Genomic DNA, 18,351 nt, shown 5'->3' with positions numbered 1-18,351 from the left:
AAACCAAAAAGAAAAATCTTAAGAGAGATAAACATGATGTCATGTTTCTGAAACTTCCTGATCAACCTGAAAGGAGACCACCTGTCCCTGACGTGAGGGTTCTGTGGAGGAGACCGTGAGGAATGGAACTCTCCGGAAAATTTCCTGAAACAATGACTTTGTTTCCCCTGTATTCCAACTTTGGAGCAAATCTGTTACCCAGATGGAAATTTAGAAGCCTCAGAGATCTCCCATCCCTGAAGGAAGAACTTCAATTGAGAAGAGGCACTGTAGACTCTAACAAGAGGGGAATGCTCCAAATCAAAATTACCCCAAACCAACCAGGACTCGACCTAAGGGAAGTGGATGAAGGAATCAGCTGGGGAAAGGTGAGCTGCTCTTGCCACTGGGACAAAAACAAAAATGAAACAAACTAAAATGAAACAAACAAAAAAGAAACAAAAGTGAAACTCAGCAGTCCATCCAAAGGCTAACTGATCCAAAGGCTAACTGGACGGTATGGTTTTGACAGCCCACTCACCTTTCGCGAGCATTTTCCTACGTGTCACTTAGTACATGAACAATTTCAAATTTGACATTCACCAGAGGTGTGTGTGTGTGTGTATATGTGTTTGCGTGTGACTCTATGTATATCACCAACTCTCCACTGAGAGGCAGATGGTACCAGTAAAAAAAAAAAAAAAAAAGTTGTCAAACAGAGAACTGCAGTATAAATCATGATAAATTCCTTAGGCAGAGTAAAAACAGGATGAGTTGTAAAAATTCAACAAGAAAATCTTTAAGAAAGGACAGGTGAAACTGTGGGAGACCTCAGGAAGGGGCACTGACTTGGAAAACCTAAGCGGGGCTGGGGGCAGTGCCAAGCAATTGGTTCCATGTAACCCTAAGAGCAGCAAGAGTGGGTCCAGCCTCTAGGTAAGAGAGCTGATGAATGTGAGAAGGGAGAGGGAAGGGGGCGGAGGAGATGACAGAGGGCGGAATGGGAAGAGAATGCTCCTTAAAGCTGCGGAGGCTGCGACTCCTCGCTCTGAAAGGGCTGACCTTGGCGCTGTCCAAAGGGTGGTGGGCCTCTCAAATCTGCCCCCAGAGAGGACCCAGCAGCCTCCGGCTGTGGATGTCCTCGGCGCCTCGGATAAGGGTCCCTCTATGTGCTTTGGAAGCTGGACCACACCTCACAGGAGGGCTCTTTCTGCTCCATCGCAACAGCCCACTGAGGGCACTTGAGCATAGCGGTTTGGAATCAAAAAGACTCACCCAAACGAACCTGCCATATCCACAATATGCCTAAGAGCCACTGTACATGCGGCAATTATCCCATAAACAGGTCTCATAAATTGCTATGTTGCGTTTGCACTGCCAAACCAAGGAGGTAACTTCCATGTCATTAGCTGCATCGTTGTCATGGTAATAGAGTGAACGCCACACACACCACCAAGAGCGGGCAATTTAGTCGCATGCTGCCAAGTATTCTTTATTATTGTTTGATGTCACATATAAGTAGTTTCAGACATCATAATACGTTACTCCTGAAGACTTCAGCAGCATCTCCAAACACTAAAGACATTTTCCTAGATAATCACCATCACTTTTTGCACGTACCAAATTTACACTGGCTGCATCCTGGGCTGTCCCCGCTCCTTATTCAAATCTCCCCCGAGGTCTTCCAAATGTGTCCGGGGTCTCACTGATTCAGAGCAGGATCCACTCAAAGTCCACAAGCTGTGTTTGTGGGTTCCATTTCTTTCTTTTTCTTTCTTTCTTTCTTTCTTTCTTTCTTTCTTTCTTTCTGTCTGTCTGTCTGTCTGTCTGTCTTTTGGCTATTTCTTTGGGCCGCTCCTGCGGCATATGGAGGTTCCCAGGCTAGGGGTCTAATCGGAGCTGCAGCCCCTGGCCTACGCCAGAGCCACAGCAACGCGGGATCCGAGCCGCGTCTGCAACCTACACCCCAGCTCACGGCAACACCGGATCGTTAACCCACTGAGCAAGGGCAGGGATCTAACCTGCAACCTCATGGTTCCTAGTCGGATTCGTTAACCACTGCGCCACGACGGGAACGCCTCTTTTTTTTTTTTTTATTGATTTTTTTTCCATTCTAGCTGGTTTACCGTGTTCTGTCCATTTCTACTGTACAGCAAAGTGACCCAGTCACACATACATACAAACATTCTTTTTCTCCCATTATCCTCCGTTTCTTTCTCCTCTTTCAGTCTTGCATAGTCTCCCCACATCTTCTACCTCTACTTTTTTCTTTCCATTGTATTGATGAGCAGAGGCGCCTGGGAGCGGTCCTGTGGAACGCCTGCCTTCTGCATTTGTTTCTTACTTGCTCCTTGAGTCACTTACCTTGGTTTCTAAGCCCTACATTTGCTATAAGCTGGACGTTAGATGAACCCGTGCAAGCAGGTTTGGCAAAATGACTTCCTTGGTGATGCTGCATGCTTCAGAGCAAATGGCAGTGAGATCGGCACATTGTCCCACTTTTGGTGACGTGAAGATGGATCCATCAGTTACGGTGGAATAATCTGAAGTTCTGGCAAAACCCTACTCCTTTGAACCCAAATTTGCTGGATGACCTGCCCACCAGACCTAAACGCGGGCGGACATCTCCTTCACCGAGGTCTCTCCAAGCCTCATTGGCCTTTTCTCCAAGAAACTGACACAATTGGGTTTGGGGGTATTTTCCTACTCTTATGAAGATGGTCGAAAATTGATTGCATTTCAGATTTTTTTTTGACTCACTGAATATACATCATGTCATCAGACCCATTCTATTAAATGTCATCGTAGAAGCAAGCTCATGAGACTGAAGCTAGAACTTGAGTCTAAATGTCAGATGTAGGGCAGGTATAAAGGCAATTTTGATCATAATTTGGAGTCAAAATGATTCCCTTTGGGGTCTTTTCCTATAACAATCTTTTTCAGAGAGCTCGTGGTTTATCTGCTCGCTCTAAATAAAGCATATTATTTTTCATAAGGAAAAAATGAGTTTTTATGATCGAAAGATAGTAAATACAGCCCATATATCAGAAGCAATAGATTCTCTTTATAAAAGACAATGCAAAAACCTTTCCAGACATTATTTTTACAAGAATCTGCCAAGATCTCTGACTCTTTGAAAGAGAGAGAGAGAATGGATAGGCACAGGGAGTGTTTCTCAGAAGCCAACCAAAAAGAAAAATCTTAAGAGAGATAAACATGATGTCATGTTTCTGAAACTTCCTGATCAACCTGAAAGGAGACCACCTGTCCCTGACGTGAGGGTTCTGTGGAGGAGACGCGTGAGGAATGGAACTCTCGGAAAAAGCTCTAGGTAACCACATCTAGGGATCAGTAAAACAATACCTGGGAGATGAAGAAAGGCAAGTACATTTTATTGGGTCTGAATGTCATTCATTCATACTGCTTGGTAAGATAGCACTGGGGACCAGCAAACCAGGAGCCAAAATGGCTACTACACCTGCCTCCTATCTCCATCCTGTTGAAGAGTCACGTGCAGTTTTGCATCTCAGGCTTCCTTTCTGGGTAGCATTTGACGGCATAGGGCCATGGAGGCATTTGTGAAGTGTTGACAGCAGGAAGGTCTGTCAAAAAATTCTATTGTGTTACCTTGAGTGCTGTGAGTCAAATCAGCTATGGGCTGTGTGGCATGATTAGATAACAAGGTGGTCAAACATTAGGAGTGGTTACATATAAATGGATGCTTCTATGAGGGGATAAAGGACACACATTAGGAAAGTTTCTCAACTGTCTCCCTCAATGTTTACTATGTTGATGCAATTTTACACCTAGGGGATTGTTCCTTTGAGAATAAAGGTTGTTTTTTTGTTTGTTTGTTGTTTTGTTTTTTTAGTTTTCAGAGGGACCAATTAAAGAAAAACAGTATTCCTGGGAGGCACAATGATAATTTTTGTTTGCTTGCTTTTGGCTGTGCCTGTGGCATGCAGAGTTCCACTTCCAGGTCCAGGGATCAAACTCACACCATAGCAGTAACCATGCCAGGTCCTTAACCCACTGCACCACCAGGAAACTCCCAACAATGCTGATTTTTAAGCCATCATTGACTAATGCTTTAGTGTAAAGTTCACTGACAGCATAATTCTGGGCTAGGCAGCTACCTGGAAAATGGGACGTGAAGAGTCCTGGGTCCCGGGAGGAGATGGTTAGTCTTAAAAAAGCAGAAGGAACTGAGACAGGATTGGCCACCTTCTCATTTTTCCCGAGGAACAGCTCTGACTTTTCTCAAGACACACTAGAGAATTGCCTGTGATACAGAAACAAAACTAAGTTTTCCAAAGCTGTGTGTTAGTCCTATTCCTTGGGCCACCAGATGTATTCCAGATTTTCCCTGAGGGTGAGTCAGTTTGCTGGGAAGTGTGCCTTCAAGCTGTTGGTTCTAAGATGCAGGGCAGGAAGCTGAACTGAGGGTCAGACTGGGAGAAGGAGCTCAGTGGAAGCTGAGGGCATGGAGCCACATCAGTGTGGGGGTGGCATGACCCTGGCTGAGCCAGTCATTGACTATGTCAAGCCCATGGGGGTGTGTAAGGAGAGGTGCCTGGCTTGGAGCTGAGACTGGGGAACTGTTGAGTTTTTAAAATTTTTTTATCAATTTTTTTTTTTTCAATTTTTGGCCACACCGGTGGCATATGGAAGTTCCCAGGCCAGGAATCTGAGCCACAGCTGCAACCTATGCCACAGCTGCAGCAACGCCAGATTCATAACCCACTGAGCCATAGGGAGAACCCCACTGTTGAGTATTCATAGCAGTTCCAAACACTTTCAAAGACATAACTGTGCTGGAAATTGTTTTTTTAAGGAGCTAGAGACAAAGTCCTTTTATTCAGCATTTGATAATTCCATTTACAACGGAGAAATCAGAGGTGAATACATTATTTCAATAAGACAAACCAGTTCTATTCTTTGTAGGAAATCAAGACTTACTAATTAATGAATTTAAAATGCACAATTAGTAATACCTTATCTTTATCAAATTTTCTATCAAATCAACCACTTTCTACTGTTTTGTATATAAGTCATAATAAACTGTATAGTACTAACATACATTAGCTCTCATTCGAGGAGAAAGATAATATCCCTTAGCCTTTACCTCTCTTGTTTACTTCCTTTGTCCCCCCCCCGTCAATGCTCCGTCTAGCGTCGGTACTTAATTTTTTCTTTTCTCGTTTTGTAAGTTAATCTGCTCTCTGGCTCAGTTCCTTAGATGAAAAATATTGACAAGTGCCTGATTTTAGAGAACCAGAGATGCCGAGATAGAAAAGCCAAGGAGAAAAGGTGACCCAGTGCTGGCTGCCTCTGCTGGAGAGAAGGCTCCGTGTGTCCTCTGCCACAGGCCCCCAGCCTCTGCACACGTCTGCTTTCCATCTGCTTCCAGAACAAACAAACTGCCCTGGGCGAAGCAGTAGCCAACAACACCAGTTTTGCATGGGAGTGACTCACGGCCCGGAGAACTGAGTCATTCTGCACTGCTAGCGAGCTGCTTACACTCAGGGCTTAGCATAATCATCGCTTCCCCTGTGCACCCCCAGCCCCCCAGCTTTGAGGATTTGGACCACATTAAGTGATCTAGAGACTAAAGGGGGGGAGAGACAACATGGGTGTAAACTGCAGTGGGCAGGGAAGCCTCCACCGAATTGCAGGCATCACGTGTTTACATTTCAAGGCAGGAGGAAAAAAAAGATGTGTGCTGCTTTTAAACGAAGGATTTTCAGCATAGAAGGCAACTGAAAGAATTCTAATGTGTTATTGCCTCTTAGTAAATACTACTTCCTCCAAGAAACTGACACAATTGGGTTTGGGGGTATTTTCCTACTCTTATGAAGATGGTCGAAAATTGATTTGCATTTCAGATTTTTTTTTGACTCACTGAATATACATCATGTCATCAGACCCATTCTATTAAATGTCATCGTAGAAGCAAGCTCATGAGACTGAAGCTAGAACTTGAGTCTAAATGTCAGATGTAGGGCAGGTATAAAGGACAATTTTGATCATAATTTGGAGTCAAAATGATTCCCTTTGGGGTCTTTTCCTATAACAATCTTTTTCAGAGAGCTCGTGGTTTATCTGCTCGCTCTAAATAAAGCATATTATTTTTCATAAGTGAAAAAAGTGAGTTTTTATGATCGAAAGATAGTAAATACAGCCCATATATCAGAAGCAATAGATTCTCTTTATAAAAGACAATGCAAAAACCTTTCCAGACATTATTTTTACAAGAATCTGCCAAGATCTCTGACTCTTTGAAAGAGAGAGAGAGAGAATGAGATAGGCACAGGGAGTGTTTCTCAGAAGCCAAACCAAAAAGAAAAATCTTAAGAGAGATAAACATGATGTCATGTTTCTGAAACTTCCTGATCAACCTGAAAGGAGACCACCTGTCCCTGACGTGAGGGTTCTGTGGAGGAGACCGTGAGGAATGGAACTCTCCGGAAAATTTCCTGAAACAATGACTTTGTTTCCCCTGTATTCCAACTTTGGAGCAAATCTGTTACCCAGATGGAAATTTAGAAGCCTCAGAGATCTCCCATCCCTGAAGGAAGAACTTCAATTGAGAAGAGGCACTGTAGACTCTAACAAGAGGGGAATGCTCCAAATCAAAATTACCCCAAACCAACCAGGACTCGACCTAAGGGAAGTGGATGAAGGAATCAGCTGGGGAAAGGTGAGCTGCTCTTGCCACTGGGACAAAAACAAAAATGAAACAAACTAAAATGAAACAAACAAAAAAGAAACAAAAGTGAAACTCAGCAGTCCATCCAAAGGCTAACTGATCCAAAGGCTAACTGGACGGTATGGTTTTGACAGCCCACTCACCTTTCGCGAGCATTTTCCTATGTGTCACTTAGTACATGAACAATTTCAAATTTGACATTCACCAGAGGTGTGTGTGTGTGTGTATATGTGTTTGCGTGTGACTCTATGTATATCACCAACTCTCCACTGAGAGGCAGATGGTACCAGTAAAAAAAAAAAAAAAAAAAGTTGTCAAACAGAGAACTGCAGTATAAATCATGATAAATTCCTTAGGCAGAGTAAAAACAGGATGAGTTGTAAAAATTCAACAAGAAAATCTTTAAGAAAGGACAGGTGAAACTGTGGGAGACCTCAGGAAGGGGCACTGACTTGGAAAACCTAAGCGGGGCTGGGGGCAGTGCCAAGCAATTGGTTCCATGTAACCCTAAGAGCAGCAAGAGTGGGTCCAGCCTCTAGGTAAGAGAGCTGATGAATGTGAGAAGGGAGAGGGAAGGGGGCGGAGGAGATGACAGAGGGCGGAATGGGAAGAGAATGCTCCTTAAAGCTGCGGAGGCTGCGACTCCTCGCTCTGAAAGGGCTGACCTTGGCGCTGTCCAAAGGGTGGTGGGCCTCTCAAATCTGCCCCCAGAGAGGACCCAGCAGCCTCCGGCTGTGGATGTCCTCGGCGCCTCGGATAAGGGTCCCTCTATGTGCTTTGGAAGCTGGACCACACCTCACAGGAGGGCTCTTTCTGCTCCATCGCAACAGCCCACTGAGGGCACTTGAGCATAGCGGTTTGGAATCAAAAAGACTCACCCAAACGAACCTGCCATATCCACAATATGCCTAAGAGCCACTGTACATGCGGCAATTATCCCATAAACAGGTCTCATAAATTGCTATGTTGCGTTTGCACTGCCAAACCAAGGAGGTAACTTCCATGTCATTAGCTGCATCGTTGTCATGGTAATAGAGTGAACGCCACACACACCACCAAGAGCGGGCAATTTAGTCGCATGCTGCCAAGTATTCTTTATTATTGTTTGATGTCACATATAAGTAGTTTCAGACATCATAATACGTTACTCCTGAAGACTTCAGCAGCATCTCCAAACACTAAAGACATTTTCCTAGATAATCACCATCACTTTTTGCACGTACCCAAATTAACACTGGCTGCATCCTGGGCTGTCCCCGCTCCTTATTCAAATCTCCCCCGAGGTCTTCCAAATGTGTCCGGGGTCTCACTGATTCAGAGCAGGATCCACTCAAAGTCCACAAGCTGTGTTTGTGGGTTCCATTTCTTTCTTTTTCTTTCTTTCTTTCTTTCTTTCTTTCTTTCTGTCTGTCTGTCTGTCTGTCTGTCTTTTGGCTATTTCTTTGGGCCGCTCCTGCGGCATATGGAGGTTCCCAGGCTAGGGGTCTAATCGGAGCTGCAGCCCCTGGCCTACGCCAGAGCCACAGCAACGCGGAATCCGAGCCGCGTCTGCAACCTACACCCCAGCTCACGGCAACACCGGATCGTTAACCCACTGAGCAAGGGCAGGGATCTAACCTGCAACCTCATGGTTCCTAGTCGGATTCGTTAACCACTGCGCCACGACGGGAACGCCTCTTTTTTTTTTTTTTATTGATTTTTTTTCCATTCTAGCTGGTTTACCGTGTTCTGTCCATTTCTACTGTACAGCAAAGTGACCCAGTCACACATACATACAAACATTCTTTTTCTCCCATTATCCTCCGTTTCTTTCTCCTCTTTCAGTCTTGCATAGTCTCCCCACATCTTCTACCTCTACTTTTTTCTTTCCATGGTATTGATGAGCAGAGGCGCCTGGGAGCGGTCCTGTGGAACGCCTGCCTTCTGCATTTGTTTCTTACTTGCTCCTTGAGTCACTTACCTTGGTTTCTAAGCCCTACATTTGCTATAAGCTGGACGTTAGATGAACCCGTGCAAGCAGGTTTGGCAAAATGACTTCCTTGGTGATGCTGCATGCTTCAGAGCAAATGGCAGTGAGATCGGCACATTGTCCCACTTTTGGTGACGTGAAGATGGATCCATCAGTTACGGTGGAATAATCTGAAGTTCTGGCAAAACCCTACTCCTTTGAACCCAAATTTGCTGGATGACCTGCCCACCAGACCTAAACGCGGGCGGACATCTCCTTCACCGAGGTCTCTCCAAGCCTCATTGGCCTTTTCCGTCTTGTACCTGACCTGTTGAACTAGATCTGGAGACCGCTGCTCTGTTTCCTGTGCTCGCCGTGTGATTGGCGGGAAGAAGTGAAAGATGTGAAATTCACACACTCCCCGGGCCTCATCTGCTAAGACAGTTGTATTTAAGAACACGTAACTCTATCAGCTAATCTCTGGCTCGATGGAAGGGAGGGAGGACAGGAAGCAGGAAAGAGAACACAAAGGAAGTGGAAATTTTATATGAAAACAAGAGATGAAGAGACAAAGTAAAAACAGGAATTTGGGGAGGCTTTTTCTTTAAACTCATATAGCACGGTACCTGAGAGTTTAGACTAAATCAGGAGACTGGGATTCACGTTCCAGCTCTCTTGCTGCCTGGCTCTGTGATCCTGGGCACTTTAAAAAGCACTTAGCACAGTACCTGAACCACAGCAAGAGGAGATCCATGCACAGAGGGTGCCGTTGTGACTAGGTTCTGCAATGAGTTAAGGAACCATTTGCTTGTCCTTTATTTTTCCATTAGATTTTCAGAGGAGAGGGTGAGGGAAAGCCATCAGAAGCTGAAGTTTTACTTGGGTCAGGAGCAATGGCTGAACATTCCCCAAGCCCAGCCTGGCTCGAGGATGGGTCAGGGATGGGGGTGGAGAGTAGCTAAAATAAAAACTCTCCTTCTTCTCCATGCCACAGGGCTGGGGCTTCTCAGATGCAAACTTCCCCCTGCTCCTCGCCACTGGGTAGCCACAGAAGTGAAGGGATTCAAGGGCCAGAAGCTCTTCCTCTACCTCCAAGCTTCTTCGGGGACACAACTTGAAGTCAGCAGGTCTTAAGAGACATACAGTTCAGTGGGTCATTTATGGCACAAATTGACATTAATGGACCTAGGAACTGGCCAAGACAGGGCAGTAAAACAGAGCATCACCAAATGCCGGAGGACGCGTCAGTGGGTCCAGCATGAAGCGGTCAGTGGATTAGGCGCTGGGCTGAGGCTTTCTCGTCCTCTGGAGCCTGTGGTTTCGCATCTGCAACAACTGGCCCAGTGGGCGCCTCTCAGAGAAACCTCGTGTTCGTGTGGGACCTCGATCATGCAGTATTTGCTTTCAATCATCAAGGCACTCTGCACTCCGTAAAAGGGAAGAGTGATGAATTCTCCCCTTGCAGTTTTATCCCGACGGGAATTAATGTGGAAGGTTTCCCATTTTATTGAGCCACCCCCAAAAGGGAGCAGAGAAAGCCCGAGTGCCTCTGGGCGCTCACCTGCAAGCGGAATAACCCAGATGAGCATTTACCCTTCAGCTTTGAGATCATTTCCGCAAGTACCGCCTTTAGCTTTGAGCGCAGGGGAATCTTGTCAGGGACTCTGATCCCTTCACTTGGGGCAGGTCCTACAGGGTTGGGGCCTCAGCTACCGGAGCGGACGCTCACTCAGCCCACAGGTATTGGGAGCTTACTCCATGGCCACCTCAGTGACCAGTCCAGCGAGGCAACTGCATCGTGGACATTTCCCGGGTCTCCCCAGCATGAAGAACACGTGTGGGGAGAGGGATGAGCTTGAAGGAGAGAGAGAAGGAGGCCACAGGCCATGAGCGTGTCCCCACCTTCCCTCTGCACCTGCAGCAGAAGAGGAAGGACCCATCTTTCATCTCACTAGCAAGTCATGGCGCCAGCACCATCAGGGGTTGCCTGGAGCAGTGGAAAACTCCTACAGCTGGGAGCCCTGTGCCACTCTCCCCAGGCTGCCAGTGTGTACGCAGTGGGCAATGAAAGGGCTGTTGCCACTGAAACCACTGTGATGGAACTCTCGTCCATTTTTAAAAATGGTTACTATTTTTGTCTTTTTGGGGGAGGGGGAAGCTTTGGATCATGTTCTAGAGACTCCTGGAAGCCTTAAGAGCCTCTACAGGGCCTAAGCGTAGGCTCATTTGGCTTTCTGTCATCTCTCCACCACCTAAGCCTAGTACTGGGCTCATGGAGGATGCTGACTATTTCCTGCTGGAGTAAACAGGTATGATCATCAGTGTGCGGTTACAGACTCTCTAACACTTTCTGTGTGCTGACAACTTAGTGCCCCCAGCACATGTATGCGCATTAATGTATTCACGTGTGTTGTCACTGCCTTCTCTCAATAACCCTATGAGATCATCACTGAAACATGAGAAAAAGGAGCAAGGTAGAGGTCTCGCCCAGGTACAAAGTGGTGGAGTTGCGATTTAAATACAGGTCCACCTGCAGATGCAGCTCTAATTCAACCCCCAGCTCAAAATTTAAACACCATGGAAAGAAAAGGAGAGGACGAGGGAGAAAGATGGAGAGAAGAACGTGGGGAATGTCAAGCCTGCCTTCGAGACAGTTATAATCTCACTAAAGGGACAAGCTGTGTTTCCACGAAATAATTAATGAGAACACAACACGGAACACAGTAAATTGCCTAAAACAGGCCCTTAGGTGCAGTGAGCAAATGCCAGGTGGGGTCCGCGTTGGTGCCCATGAATGCTTGCGGGTTGGCAGGGGAGGCCTTGAGATTTGAGGTGGGATTTAGATGACCACGCCTTTTTTTTGTTTTTTGTTTTTTGTTTTTAATGGCTACACCTGCAGTACATGGCAGTTCCCGGGCTGGGGGATGAATTGGAACTACAACTGCAAGCCTACACCACAGCCAAGGCAACACGGGATCCCAGCTGCATCTCTGACCTACACCACTGCTTGTGGCAGCGATGGATCCTTAACCCACTGAGCAGGGCCAGGGATCAAACCTGCATCCTAATGGACACTATGTTGGGTTCTAAACCCACTGAGCCGCAATGGGAGCTCCCAATGGCCATGCTTCTGATGGCTGGTGGGATAAGGAGGGGACTTTGGAGGGATGAGAAAGAGACAGTGGAAGCACACTAGCAGTGAGATGGCAGCTGGCGCTATTCAGGTGTGATGCACCCTGGGTGCTGAGGAGCAGCAGGAAGTCACATTAGCAAGGGAACAGGTGGTGCGTGGAGGATTTGCAAAACGTAGGCAGGAAGGGCAAGCAAGCGGCCTGGTAAAAGCCGTGTTTTGGCCAGTGGTGGTGGGTGGACCTCAAGCCAGGCAGGGGTCTGAAGACAAAAAAACAGCATGTCTTCCTTCTTGTAATCACACCGGGGGGTGAGACAGCTCGGTGGAGAAGGCACAGGCATTTGCCATGGGACCAGAGTGAGAAACAGGTAAACGTTTGCTTTCCCTAAGCTGGAGAAGATGGATTTTTAATAAAGAGACAGCATGACTCATGTCACAGAGCATACCAACAATTCAGGAAAAAGTCACTTGAGACAATGCCAGAATGGCAGGCAGTGTCTCCTGATGGGCTCTCAGGAAGGACCCACTCTGTCACCTACACACACACTCACCTACACACACTTACATGGGCACACACACATTTTCTCCTCCCGAGAGCACCACCCTGTCCTTTGGTGCCACAGTGGGCCTGAGAGTCTCCTGAGGACACCTGGGGTCCGGCTTCCGCAGTCACTCCAGAGCCCGAGCTGATCCGGCTCCCCTGAAATCAGTGTGGTGTGTTTGGCTGTGATTAGAGGAGGCCGATGGGTATCAGCAAAGGTGGCCCCGTGACTTCTGAGCGCTGGCATCAGGCCTTGTAACCCCATCTCCTCAGGTGTGAGTGGGACCTGGACCTGCTTTTAACCAATGGAAGAGCAGGGCCTCGCCTGTAAACACGCCCCTTCACTGTTCCACCCAACTTGCTGGTAGACCAGCAGACTGTCACTTGCTGGCTGTGCAGAAGGGAGCCGAGATGCCGTGAAAGGACCTGTGAGAGGGCCAGATGGTATCACCCGTGAGGGGCCCCCCAGGTGACCGCCAGCCAGACAATGGGCACTCCAGTCCTGTTACAATAAGGAGATAAATTCTGCCAGCAACTCAAGGGAGCTTATAAGCAAGTTCTCTCACTGAGCCTCCAAATGAGGATACGGCCTGGCCCACACCCGGACTGGTGCCTCCTGAGACCCTGGCAGAGGACTCAGCCGAGCTGGGCCAGTTTGTGGTAATTCATCAGGCAGCAAGAGAGAGCTAACCCCGCCTTCATTGTACTGTGTCCTCACAGGAAGCCCAAGAGGGCTGTGAGCCAGAGACTCTCAAAACAAGCTGGAAGGAAGGAGCTAACCAGTAGACACCAACGATTGCCATTAGCTGGCTTTACAATCTTGTCAAGTCATTTTCATTCTTTGGAGCCCCAGGTCTCTCTTCGATTTGATAGAATTGGGTGAGAGCATCTCCAAGTCGTCTCCTAACTCAAACAGAGTCTGATTCACAAGACTGATGGATGAACAGGTTTAATGTTTGCTGAGCATCTTTCGATGGGGCGTGCTAAATACGGTTACAACTCATCTCAGTGCAATTCCAAAAAAGAATCATGAGCCGTTTGTTACTACGGTTGCTTGCAATGATAGACTGAGGCTCAGAGAGGTTTAATAACTTGCCCAAGACCACATGGCTTGAATGTGGTAGAGCAGGGAATCAGGCTTATGATTGCTTCACTGCATTATGCTGGACCAGAGCCCAGGAGAAAGTCTACTCAACTATTTCACTAAATGCAATCAGGGAAAGAGAAGAGCAGAGCAGCTTTAGGAAAGGACCTGGAGTGGTGAGCATCAAGTAGAGGGCCATGTACGTGGTAATTCCATCTGACAGCCGAGACTGAGTAGATTCCAAGTTCAGCCATCAGGAAAGTTCATCAGAGGTCATTTTAGAGTAAAGAGAAAAGGGAAATTAGGAATTTAGGTGGCTATCTTCCATCAGACTCTAAACACTGATGCCTCTAAATTGCTTTTTGTGGCCCAGACATCTCTCTTCGAGCCCAGGCTTATCTCTGCAACCCTCTTGATGGTCTCGATTTGCAACTCAACATGTCTCAAAAGCAAAGCCACCCCGGTGCCCAGAGTCACCTGCATTCTGGGACCCCAACCCTGGTTAAATGATTGACGATTCACCCGCCTGGCTTCCACCCCCAGCAACAGCCTCTGCCATCCCTTGCTTCTCAGTAGTTCTCTAGACCCAAGGATTTCACCTCCTCAGTGTCTTTTATCATTGCTCATGTCACCGCCCCAACTCCGACATCCATCACTTCGCTGCTGGGCTATTCAGCAGCCTCCTGACTTGGCTCCCTGTTCTCCAGACCACCCCTTCCACCTTCTCTCTATACAAATCCATCTTCCACATTCCTTTCAAGGTGAACTTGCAATAATGCATGTCACTGCCGTATTTAAAGTCTCTTAAAGGCTCTCTATCACTAACCGGATGCGTCTCAGCTCCCTGATACGGGACGCGAGACACTTCTTTCTGGCTTCTGCCTCCATCTTCACTCTCCTCTCCTACCACACCTCCTCTTGTGCATTTTAGTCTCAACATACCTGTGGTCTACCCCCTGCTGGAGTCCTTCCCACAGTGTCCTTTTATGTTTTATCTGCCTACTCCTGTTTCAAGGCTCAGGTCAAACGTCCCATGCTCTACGAAGCCTTTGTGTGAGCCCTCCCAGAGTAACCATGTGACCCAGCTCCAGGGGTCACCCAGCACGTCAAGGGTGGCCGTTCACACAGAACATCGCGTACACGATCCTCCTGGAAGTGGGCAGTGGTGCCCACCACACACAGTCCTAAGTGAGCCTGATCGCCCTCCCAGGGTGAATACGTCTGGTACCGTATCTGTCTCCTCCTCCAGACATTACCATAGCTCTTGATGTACACGGGCCATGTCTTACTACCTTTGAATTCCTAATGCCCAATGGAGTGTCCCACATACGTCGGCTTCGATAATCTCTGCGGAATGACTGAGTGTATGGTTGGATGAAGTCTTCCAATGTCAGCGCGTAAAAGGACAAGAACTTAAACTGTACATTCGAATTTAGAATTCAAAAGAAGGGACAGGTTTCTTGGGCCAGCTTAAGTTGGGCCTTCCTGGCTGTGCTTGCCAAAGAGGACAATGCCAACCGGTCAACTGAAATGCCATTAGTCTGATGATATCGGTGCAAAAAAATAGAGCCGGTTCTTTCCAACTGTTTTTGATATACATACAAGCGAATTTTGCTCTTGGTGAAATGTTTCAGTGGGCCTGATTCCAGCCACATGGAATGAATTTTTTTTTTTTTTTTTTTTTGGTCAACTTAGAAGAAACTTGGCCATTTAAGCACAATTCAAAGTATGTATATGGAAGGTATATCGGTGTCTATTTCCAGGGAAATATAGGCAAATATTTAGCTGTAGCTAAAATATCCAAGTCTAGGACTGCAGGAAAACTTTATTTACACATTAAGAAACGAGGGTTCCCATCCCACTCTGTTTCTTCCAGCTGAACAGCTGAGTGCATGGTTTTAGACTGCAGTCGAGCCTGAAACTCTCCAGGGATATTAACTCAGCCACATAACCAGCAGCACAGACAACAACACATTGGGAAATTGATGACAGAGCTCCCAGCCTTTCCCAGTTATTTATGGGCCACTTTAGTGTGAGGTGGTGTGTGTGTGTGTGTGTGTGTGTGTGTGTGTGTGTGTGTGTTCATTCCAGGGCCCCAGAATGGTTCTGGCTTAGAAATTCTACCACCACCTGCTCTGGCTTGAAGTAGACCCAGCATCCGGGTAGAACTTCATAACTGCATGGGATATACAGCTTCTCCTTCATTTCAGAACCCAAGACAAACCTTCTCCAACGTCTCAATTATCAGACTCAGAAATAGAAACAAAACTACAGCTCATAAACTATTATATGCTGCATAGTCATCAGGACGTTCCTGATATTTTGGAGAGTGTTTAAGATCAGAAGAGTAGGATTTTAATGTGGGTCTGGCACTAATTTGCTGGGAGAAATGGGGCAAAAGCCCTTTCAGTTCTCTAGGTCTCTTGTGTTCTCATCCTTGGGCAAACGTCTGTACGCTGACTTCCAAGATGCCTCTCAGCTTGAAATCTGCTTATCAGCTGATTGTATTTATCCCTGCAGTCTGTATTCATTCATCCCTTAGATCAATAAAGACAAGCCAAAAGGCTGAACCTTAAGGCTCCAGGCCAGCGAAGAGCAGTATGGGAAGGCTAATGGCTTACCCATATTTAAGATAAACCCCTTGAGGGTAAAGACCACATCTTAACCATCTTTTTGCCAAATGCCCAGCACAGTGCCCCATACATCCTGGAAGTCTGCAAAAGTCAGCACGTGCAAGGACGACTGCTGGTTAGAATTGTGCCTGGGAATTGGCTGCATAGGCAAAGACTACATTTCCCAGCCTCTTTTGCATCCAGGGGTAGCCATGTGACTAGCTCTTCCCAACTGAATATGAACTCTAGTGGTTAGTTCCCCTTCTAACTTAAACAAGCGGCTGTACCTTTTCCACTCTTTCTAAGAAACTTCTGTGTTGAATATGACAGAGTTCTGGGTCCCTGAATGTCCACGTGGAGCAGAACGTCCGCTTTCTCCACTTACATCAGACTGGTCCAAAAGTAAGAAACAAACTTCTATTACATTAAACCATTAGAGTTTAGGGGTTGATTTACTCTGACAGTTGTTTTTACTTTAATGAGTATGCAGAGAATAACAATTGCTTGAATGCCAAAACAAAGCACATTAGATTTGCAAGAGATAAGCTGAGGGAGGGAGGAAGAGAGAGACAAAGAGAAGGGGGCTAGATGGAGAGGGAAAGAAAAAAGAAAGAACAGGTTTTGTGTTGAAAAGAGTTTTCTTTGGAAAATTGAAAGGTCAAGCGTGTAGGACTCAGACCATAGAATGTTTACAATAAGGGCAGAACAGGGACGCACCTGGGAGGCTGTGTAAGCAGGGTGTAAGTAGTTTCCTCTGCACAGAAAGGGCTAGAGTTTGAACCAAGGGGAATGTTGCACCAAAGAGCATTGGAATTGGATCAGTATCCCTGAGAAGCATTGGTGCAGCCCCATTGGTCAAAACTGTGTCCAGGAGAGGGGTAGATGAGAGGTTAGAGACGCCTGATAGGGTAAGAGCGGATCCATGAGCCTCGGGGCCTATGTGTGCCATCTGTTGGAATCCTGGGAGATTTGGAACACCTCACGTTATCACTGTGCTCTGAGCCAACATGGTGCTCTTAGATGTTTAGGTATAGAGAGCCTGAGATATTGTCATTGATTCTTCTCCATTCAGTGTAGGGAAAGGCAGCCAAGATGCTGAGAGGGTCAGTGGGCCTCAGGGATCTGGGGTCAGGCTAAGAAGAGATACATGGGGCTGCAGCAGACGTATGAACTCAGCAACAAATATAAGTTCAGGGCAGCAGGGACCGGCCACCCCCAGCAGGTGCAGTGGCCTTCACACAAAGCCCCAACTGTACGGGATACTCCGGATGAGCTAGAATAGGGGACACCAACTGGACCTCCCTTCCTAAAGCTGCGGGTACCCATCCACCCTGACTTCCCAGAGGAGAAGAAACCACAGAGGACTCGAGCATCCTCTTCAATAGACTGACTTCAAACAGGGTTTCATCTGAAAAAGTCTCGTCTTAAGATGAACAATCCTTGAGAGGCGAGAGTTTCCTCTGCAGCCTCGGACATGAAGGCTCATGAGGAAATTTCATTCAGTTATAGAAAAATAAATTTACATTTCTCCACATCCAAATTATACTGCATACATATTATGCCCATTAAATGCATGGAGTATCCTAGAGATAACACTGACCCGGTCAAAAAGCCAAGTTTACTGCCTTGTTGTGAAGAGTAGGAGAAAGTGGAATTTGATGGATTAGGGAAATTACTGTCCAGAAGTTTGACGGTTAAGGGTTGTGATCTCTGTTTTAATAAGAAGAAGACTGAGGGCGAGAAAGGCTCAATAACTTGCCCAGAAACAGAGTGAATAAGTAGCATGACTAATTTTTAAACCCTGTTGGACTCCAGAGCGCCTCCCCCGTGCCCCTCCCACCCGACATGGACCCCTGGCTTGGGTCTTACTGCAATGGACTAGAATGAGAAGTCTTCCACCCGCAGGGCCATCACCTCCCTGGACACAGCAGAGTCCTCAATACCTGTCCATGGCTCCACATGGAGGGGGTGAGGTGTCCTCCTCTCTGTGATCAGAGCAGACTTTGCTGTGCCCCTAAACCTGTCTCCTGACTCCAGGGCATGGAATCGTCTTGATTTCCTGCTGGAGCAGGAAGGCCTGGGTGGAATCCAGAGCCACTGGGACCCAGGGCTAAAGTCCACACACTCATTGCCTAAGGCCAGAGATGGGCCGAGCGCCAGGACGGTTGGGGTGACCAGCTGTCCCAGTTTGCCTGGGACTGGGTGGGGGCTGGGTAGTTCTGGAACACAGGACTTTTGGTTAAAATCAGGAAGCTCCCAGGCAAACCAGCATGAGTTGGTCGCTACTCTGCTCCCTGCGGAAGGGCCAGACCAGGCCAGGTGGCAGGATGGAGCAGAGACTCTTCTGC

The sequence above is a fragment of the Sus scrofa genome, chromosome 11, assembly GCF_000003025.6.
Source record: "Sus scrofa isolate TJ Tabasco breed Duroc chromosome 11, Sscrofa11.1, whole genome shotgun sequence".
NCBI lineage: Eukaryota > Metazoa > Chordata > Mammalia > Artiodactyla > Suidae > Sus > Sus scrofa.
Note: the sequence above shows the minus strand (reverse complement) of the source record.